Raw genomic sequence first — 10,018 nt, 5'->3', positions numbered from 1 at the left:
TATTCAGTTATGTCCATTTGAATATTTAATTGATTCAGCATTGTCCTGATCCCCTTGTAAATTTCACTGTAGAACAGCACTCTAATAATGCATGAGCATTTGAATATAAGATGAGATCTACAAAGACAAGCACAGCATAGGAGGTCAAATAAGATAACCTCAAAGTATAGGTTCATAAATAAAACACATGGATAAGTAGAATATTGTTAGATGAAGAGAAAGAAAATATTTCCAGGTTACCATTGAGTCTTTTTACTCCAAGGTTTTTCATGAAGCCCAAGATCTCTACTTTCTTCCATTGGTTTTAATTTCATTTAGACAACTCTCTTACCTATTATTTCACTTTGTGACATTCAGAAATAATTAAAAACCAGAGAATATATTCTATGCCATACATCATGGGTAATGATTTTCCAAAAATGATTTAAAAAGGAAACAATACACATGGTTTTTTGTGTTTTCACCATATTTAATGAAACACTATAAATGAGTTTTGATGACATTAGAATGCAACTAAAGACATTAAATATAACTGATTTGTCCTGTTTGATGAGGTGCAAAAAAGATGGCTTTCTGGGATAAACAGGTTCCCAGAGCATATAGACACGTTTCTGACTTTTCTCTGGTCAGAAGTGACTACAGCAAAAGATGGGCCTGAGAGGAGGTGAGAAGGAGCAATTAGGGATGGTGTATATCAGGGAACTTTGATCAACGTCAACAAAGCTCATGGTTCTACCTTCACAATCCAGGAATAATCCTACTGTGCTGGTAGGTCTTGGAACATATTGCACCACAAATGGGGAGGTGGTAAAGAGACTGCAGTGAGTGTCCTCCTTAACACATCCAAGAAGAAAGAGTCCCTCCTCTCCATCTATCTTGTCATTCTGTCTCTTCTCTTTCCAATAATTGTTACAGACTCCAAAAGCCCAATTCCAAGAGTCATGCACGTGAACCTCCCAATAATATTTGCCAGATGTGAAAGCCTGAGCCCCCCATACAAGAAAACATTCGGATTTTGCAGTGATATCGGGATCATCTTGAGGGTCACATCCAACATTCACGCTTCTCACATCTCCACACAGGAAGATATGACTATTGGCTCTTTCATGCTGCAGAGTAAAATCAACTGCAAAAATAATTTTAAAAAAGCATGGATACATGTAATTATTAGAAATTAGAATTCTTGAGTGAAAAGTTGTTCTACCAAGAATTTACTTTACCAAGAAATTTGAAGTTACAAGGACAGGAGAATTGTGACTAAAACATTTAATAAAGTATAAGGATGATTAATATTCTCTATAGGAAGAACAAAACCCTAAAAATAGACATTGAAAATTTATTGAAAACTTAAAAATTGAGAGTTCAATATAAGACCAGCCTGTTTTAATCCAATCTCCAATGTAAACGTGAAATATTATATGCCTTGAATGCCCTTTAGCTATCAAGCTCATTATTATTAAAATATTTCTTGTTCTTAAATACTAGTGATATAATTTTGGCAAGAATGGGAAGATTTTAGCTTACTCAAGCACTGCTCTAGATAACTGGATACAAGTCCATACGTTCAAATTATAAGTGGTAACTTAAGGCAGATTTTTGCAAAATCTTTTACCAGTCACTCTGCGGACATCCCTGCTAGCTCTAGACTGAAACTGAATTTTAGATTTTACTCGTAGCTCTTCATGTTGTAACTAAACTGAAATTATCATTTCTATTTTTACTTCCTATTTACATAATAATTTCTTCTTTCTTTTTACATGCTAAGTCAACATTTTACATTATATCAATAATATATATTTATTATAAGAAAATACAAATACTCCATCAAACTTCAGTGAACGCCATTCTCCAACGAAATGTGTTTAACAATTCAAATGAAATACGGTAATGTAAAATTTTTATGTAAGCTTGGATTATTAAGCTTCCTTCTGAGCATTGTTCCATTTATTCAATTTTTTATTTCTTATGTCATTCCATTTACCCAATATATAACTCTATACATGTGAGCCCAGAACATATTTGTTTTTCACTACGTTTTACTGTTCATGTTATAAATTGGAATATAAATAGAAACACAGATATAAAAGGGTTGCATAGCCATATGGTTCACTTCCTGCTGAAATGAAATGAAGATGTGGTGAAGGGTAAAGTATTACCCCCATGATTCTAACAAGAAGTAATACACTGTGGGAATTCTGCCAATGGGATGACACTTACCTCTGAATCCATTGAGCCTGTCCAGCAGTCCAGTGATGGGCACTGCACTGAGCTCTGGATTCACAGGCTCAGACACTTGCAGCAGCAGAGACTCACACCTGCAACGAGAAAGACACAGTTACCACATCTACAGCCAAAAAAATACATAAAAATCACTACTTTTATTTAAAAGATGTTTCATGAGAATCCCTTTAACCCACACATTTGCTAATTCCAAAATTATCATTTTCTTTTTTGAATTCATTCTTATTCACAGTTCCTGATTTTCAAGCACGATGGAAAAGTCTATCTGAGCGAGAATTCATTTGAATCTTTCTTTGTATTGCTCCAAATTAGTAAGGATCATTAGTCTTAAGACTAGGAGAATATTCAAAAATGAAATTCTGGGTTCCAGACTTCCCCAGAAATTCCTGAAATCATTGTCTGGAAAAGTGGGATTATTTTTAAGACTGCTGCATCTGTTGCTTCCTTCTCAAGGCCGGGGTGTTGAAACTTGCTCCAGGCATGGATATCTGCCTTTCATAGTTGAGCTTCTCTGGAGGCCTACACAGTTCAAACATTCCGAATAGTTTGTTCATCTATTTTTCAGAATTATATATTTAAATATAAACTAGAAATCATCAACACTTTTCACTGCTAAAATACTTTCCCATTTTCTCTCTGGCTTCCCCTGGTTGACTTTGTAGCCATGTAGTAAATGTAATATTTTCTCTTTCAAATATGAAGGCTTTTGAGCAATAAACATGAAATTAGGAATAGAGATGCTCACTTCCTTTATTTTTCTTTTATTTATTTATTTTTGGTTTTCTTTCTTATTTATTTATTTATTTACTTATTTATTTATTTTTGGTTTTGCAGAACTTTCATTGAACTGCTGAAGAAAATCACTGTGTATGGCAACAAAATAGATGTCTACCTGGGGTGGGGGATGGAGAAAGTACAACCAGCACAAGGCAGTATCACTATCTGAATCAATTATACCTTCAGTATCAAAGTTCCTGCTTGATATTTGTGGAAACTGAAAGCATCTGCTAAAATCTAGGTATGCACTCACCTGTGTAATATGTCTCCAGAAGCCTGTAAAAAAAAAAAAAAAAAAAGAAAGGCTTAGTGCTTTCCACAAGATGAATCTTCCACTAAGTTCAGTGTGAGATTTGGAGACAGTTTCTGAAGATATAATTTTCCTACAACGTTCCCTCCTGGAAAGCATTTTCTATTTCTTTTCTCATGAAAATCCCAGTCTATCATATGTCATGAATTAATGTCCTCATAAAGTCTAAGTCTTGAAGACGTTCTTTTTACAAGTGAAGGGAGAGGAGGCCCACAGAGTCTACGCTCTGCGGTAACCATAAAGAAGCTACTCAGTCATCTTCCCTCAGCCCTGTTACCAAAATGAGTGGACCCCAAAATAATATTAGTGTGATCCTAGATTCCCCAACTTCTCCATCATGCCATGTCTCCAAATTGGCCTAAATGCCAATGAATCACTTCTCATTTTATCCACTTTCAAAAATCCTAAATACATCACTGACTTCTGATGGGAAATATTTCTTGGGGCTGTCTGTTACCTTGGCCATTCTACAAAGTTTTGTTGCTGGTGGATAAAGTAGGAGGGATCTTCGGCCTGGTAGAATCACTAGGAGAGGCTATACCCTCCCAACCAAGTGGCATTAGTTATGAATCGTATTTTTGGAAACAAATCATGGAAGTAAATGGGGAGACGGATTTCAGGAGAGAGGAAAAATACCCATGCATGTGAATGTTCAACATCATGATACCCCATGGTCAGTCCGTACCTGGAGTAGCTCCACATCTGCTTTATGGCACATTTGCTTCAGATCCTCATACATTCCTCTTAAAAGCTCCCTCAAATGTTCCATTCTGGCTTTGCTTTCATTGAGTTGCTGAAAAATGTCCTCGCCTTCCTTTTGCAGCCTCTGCAAGTGATGTTGCTCTTCTTCGTGGAGAAATGCAGGCATCTTCTGATATTCAGCTCTGATTGCTTTTATCCTTAAACTCACATAATCCTGCAGTGACAATTAGTCAAAATAGAAATGTTTTATCCATCTTCTCTTGAATTTCACTGATTCCTCTTAGCATTCTGAACACCCAATGTTTTAATCCTCAATCTTGTCAATTCTCAGATTCCACAAAATTTTATTCCTTTCCTTTTTTTTCTGTACTAGTATCAACATAGTTGTTTCTGCCCAGTTACATTCACCTGATTAATGATAAAATGTTTTCTAAGATAGGTATATAAAAATGGATTTCTCTCTTCCACACCACATTTATAGAAAGAAAACACAGCTCTTGCATGAGAATCAAACTATCGAGTTATATTGACTAGGTAAGAAACCATTATTTCTATTTTGGAGAATTGGGGCAAGTTATGTAAAACCATTATATGAGAAATGATGACATGACCACAGACTAGCATTGTCAACTCAATGCATTTCACCCAGCATAACATATTCTAATAAGGTTTCATTTATTCTCTTCCAAACTCACCCTAATCGGCAACATGGACTTCTTTGTGCTTCCTCAAACCCCCGAATAAATGCATATTAAATATTACTGCCCATGTTGTTTTCTATACCTAGAATTATTTTCATATATATATACACATATTTCTCATATATGTACTCATATATATATTTCTCCAATATAGGTATATATCGATATATGAGGAATATATATTTGTATCTGTGTGTGTGTATATATATATTCCTCATATATATCCATATATATATATATACACCCAGATACACATATATATTCATATATTTATGAGGAAGAGGAAGGCAAACAGGAGGATATATATATTTCCTCCTGATCGACATTTTGTTTCAGTGTGAATTTTTCCATGAGCCTTTTTTCTGACCACCCTATTTAAAACTCAAACCCTCATCCCCAGTCCCTGGCCTCTGTGCTCCTTTTCTACTTTCCTGCTGGATTATTCTCCAATGACACTACTACACTCTAACACATCATGTACTTCACATATCTGCATGGTGACCATTTGCTTTTCTCATTTCCATTGCAAGATTTGTGTGTTTTCTTTCTTCTTTACTCCTTCATTTTCTAAGTTGATATTTGACATAGACTAAGTACTCATAAAATATCTTTCAATTAATATTAGAATAAATTAATGAATTAATATTCGATACCATACCCTCAATATAAACATCCACAAAGAGAAAATCATTTCTAGAATTCTTCTCAAGTCCTTAGAGTTCTCCTTATATTAAATACTAGTTCCCGTATTTCTCACATATTTATATCTTCATCAAGACACAAGTCTACATTTCTCACCACTTTTCCCATTATGTGTTATGACTTATTCAATATTAATTAGTTCTGATATTTCATTTCATGCATTCCCTAAGTTTGCGCGCTTGCTCCTTCCGCCTGAAATTTAGCTCACATTTCAATATACTTGCCCACCAAGATTCAAATTCATACTGACTCAGCCTTAGAAAGGTCACCTGAAATTTCCATGACTGATAAATAACTCTCGTGTCCAGAATTTATCCAGGCAGCCCATTGGGAACAGTGTGAAATGGCCCAGTCTCTTGTATTTGTTGGGGTATTGCTATAGGTTTGTATGGAAACAGATGAGCATGCTTGGATAACATCTGTGGTCTGATTAGAAATCCTACCGAAGAGTCACACTAACTTACATAAAAAATTAGCGTGTTTTTTTCTCAAGTGTTTTATCCTTGTTTATTGAATTCCAGAAACATTATGAGTTGAGATCAAGTTCCTATTTTAAGAGTCACCCATTTGTTCACTATAAGTTCCTGGAGAAGGTAGAGTAATACGGTACTAACCTTCCAGCATCTGGTTCTGGTGTTTCCATGCTCAGTTTTCTGTGATTTTCACAAGCTTTTTCCCACAAACACTGCATTTTTTTTAGGAGCTCCTCCTGCAAAAGAGCCATGAATTGAAGCACAAGTGAAGACAATAAAGTATCATTCACACTCTGATATACGAAGGACCCAAAATGAGAGACAAATTCGCCCACAGAAAATAGAGTTTGCTTTGTTTCTCCTCATGTTTGTCAAATCTGAGAGGTGTGAAGTCAAGGAAGCTCATAACAGACATGCTTAAGGGGACACAGAGATGACATCATCCAATCACCAAGGAAATAGACTTAAAGAATTTCATGTGTCCTGTGTAGAAATAGATCTTCAGAAGCATCACTTACCCGTGTTCCTCAGCAGCCCGTTCAATGGGACAGTGTCTGTGATTCCGGTGCTCCTGAGAGTTACTGGAGCACAGCAAACAGAGCAGGCTCTTGTCCACTTCACAGAACATCCTCTTTGTCTCTCCGTGCGTCCCACATATTTGCTCCTCAGAGCTAAGGAATTGCCGGAGACTGGCTTTTCTGGCGATGGAAGCCATCTTCTTCAAAGAAATGTCAGTTTTGAGGTTTCTCTGCCGTGTTGTCTTCTTGCATTTAGAACACTGAGCAAGAACTGCGATGTCTTGCCAGTGGAGTAGAAACAGGGCCGGCAAAAGCTGTGCCCACAGTCTATGGTGACTGGGTCTATGAAGTAGTTCATGCAGATGGGACAGGTGAGTTCCCTCTGGAAGACTTGCAAGATTCCAGAATTCATGTTTCTGAAGAAGAAAGAGCAGCATGTCATTTTGGGGTCGAGTTGGTGAAGATCTGTGAACCTGTGGTGATATGTGATAGCTATATTTTCTTCTTGACAGTGCTCATTAAAGCAGAACAAACTATTTCCTCTGTAACAAAAATGAAAAAATGCATACACAAAGAGAGTCTTTAGGCTTTATAGCGACACTACTGACTAGATGACTCACAACCTCTTCTACTGCTAGTTCCTGCCCATAACATAATGCAAATCTGTTCAAAAACCTATTCCCTGGATGTCGATATGGAACTCGGGTTTTAATCTTAAGTGGTCTAGAATAAAACATGGTTGTCCCTATTTCTCTTTCAAATAACTACTGAATGAATATGGGAGAGGAGTAGAAAACCTACGTTGGGGCCGGGCGCGGTGGCTCACGCTTGTAATCCCAGCACTTTGGGAGGCCGAGGCGGGCGGATCACGAGGTCAGGAGATCCAGACCACGGTGAAACTCTGTCTCTACTAAAAATACAAAAAAAATTAGCCGGGTGTGGTGGCGGGTGCCTGTAGTCCCAGCTACTCGGAGAGGCTGAGGCAGGAGAATGGCGTGAACCCGGGAGGCAGAGCTTGCAGTGAGCTGAGATCACGCCACTGCACTCCAGCCTGGGCGACAGAGCCAGAATCTGTCTCAAAAAAAAAAAAAAAAAAAAGAAAACCTCCCTTGGGTAACAAAACATGAGAAGATGGTCAGAGAGCTCTATGACATATTTTTAGACAGAGGGACCCAGAAGCTGGCTGTTTAAAACAAAAACAACCCCACAACAAACCAACCGACCAGATAAACAAAAAGAGAGCAATTAAACCAGTCTAGGATCACTAGGAGATAAAAGAAATAATGAAAAATATTGGGTTTATTTTTCTTATGGCTTAAATTAACTCCTTCTTTGGACCACTCAAACTATGAACCGACATATAGTCAGTTTTTTAAAAACTGAAATATATATAATTATATTACTATGGTATTATGGTTAATTTTAGGTGTTGACTTGACTGGATTAAATAATACATGGAGAATTGGTAAAGTATTTTTTCTGGGTGAGTCTGTGAAGCTGTTTCCAGAGAGACACGTAAGTTGGTGAGCTGAAGCGGGGAACAGCAGCCCTCAATGTGGGTGGACACTATCCAATCAGCTGGTAGCTCAGACAGAAGATAAAGGGCAGAGAGAAGGCAGTTTCCTCTCTCTCTCCTGAAGCTGATTCGAACTCAGCCAGGATATTGGAATTTCCACGACACTAGCTTAATGACAGCCTATGTTCAACTTCTCAGATTCCATAATAAAGGGAACAAATTCCCCTAGTAGACTTCCTCTCCTGTACAGTGTCATGTGTAGAGTGATGACAGATACATGATCTGAGAGACACATTAGACAGTTTTGTTATTGTTTGATCATAGGGTATACTTACACAAACGTAGATGGTATAACCTACTACACACCATGGTATACTGTATAGCATATCCATCCTAGGCTGCAAACCTGTATGGTATACGATAGGAAATTGTATCACAATGGTAAGTATTTTGTGTATATAATAATATTATAATAATATATAATATAATATATATATACATAAAAATATATATATATATATAATTATAATATAATATATTTGTGTGTATATTATTATATAATTATATATAATATATATTAATATGTTTATATTTATATAATTATATATATTATATATTATATTTATATATTTTATATATCTATATAAATTTATATATTTATATATATTATTTATATATATTATATATATTTATATATATATTTATATATTTATATATATTATATATATTTATATATATATATATATCTATATATATTTATATCTATATATATTATATATATCTATATATATATATTATCTATATATTTATATATATCTATATATATTATATTATTATATATTTATATATCTATATATATTATATATATCTATATATATTTTATATATTATCTATATTTATATAATCTATATATATTTATATATCTAGTATTTTATATATCTATATATATTTATATATCTAAATAGTTATTTATCTATATACATTTATATATATCTATATATTTTATTATCTATATATTATATATATATTATATATTTATATATATCTATATATATCTATATATCTATATAATTATATAATATCTATATATATTATAATATATCGTATATATTTATATATATCTTATATATTTTATATATATTATATTACATGTATATACATTATATATATTTATATTTATATACATATTTTATATATATTAATATATTTTATATATATTTATATCATTTATATATATATTATGTTATATTTTTATATTATATATTTTATATATTATATATTTTAATATATTATATATATATTTATATATAATATATTTATGTAATATTTATATATTTAATATATTATTATATTATATTTTATATATTATATATATTTTTATATTATATATATATATTTATATATATTTATAATTTAAATATTATATATATTTATTACATTTTATATATATTTATATGTATTTGTATATATTTTATACATATTTATATAATATATTTATATATATTTGTACAATTATTTATACAATATTTAATACATATTTTATACATATTATTTATAATTATAATTTTCATATATATATTATAATTTAATACTATTTATAATATTTATATATTTAATAATATTATTTATATTTATAGTATATATTTGTATAGATTTTATATATAGATATATTTTATTGATATATATTGTAATATATTTAATATTTTTATAGTATATTATATTATAATACTATATAAATTTATATTTTTTACATATATTTATATATATCTATATATTTATATAATTTATATAAATATTTATATATATTTATATATATTATATATATTATACATATTTATATATATTTATATATATTTACAATATTATATATATATATATTAATGTTTATTTTTATATATTTAATATTTATATGTATTTATATAATATATGTATATTTATATATAATTTATATAGAATTATATATATTTATATATATTTATATATATTATATATATTATATATATTTACATGTATAGTTATATACTTATACATATTTATTTATTCATATATATTTATATATATTTATAGATATATAGATA

General features: G+C 31.9%; 1 pseudogene; it reads right to left on the bottom strand.

Annotated features, from left to right (window-relative positions):
• Window positions 1-626: 626 nt before the first annotated feature.
• LOC115833815 lies at window positions 627-6,836 on the bottom strand (annotated as a pseudogene).
• Between the last annotated feature and the right edge of the window lie 3,182 nt (window positions 6,837-10,018).

This window comes from Nomascus leucogenys, unplaced genomic scaffold (genome assembly GCF_006542625.1).
Source record: "Nomascus leucogenys isolate Asia unplaced genomic scaffold, Asia_NLE_v1 001027F_58868_qpd_obj, whole genome shotgun sequence".
NCBI classification, from domain to species: Eukaryota; Metazoa; Chordata; class Mammalia; order Primates; family Hylobatidae; genus Nomascus; species Nomascus leucogenys.
Note: the sequence above shows the minus strand (reverse complement) of the source record. Positions and strands in the feature narration are given on the sequence as shown.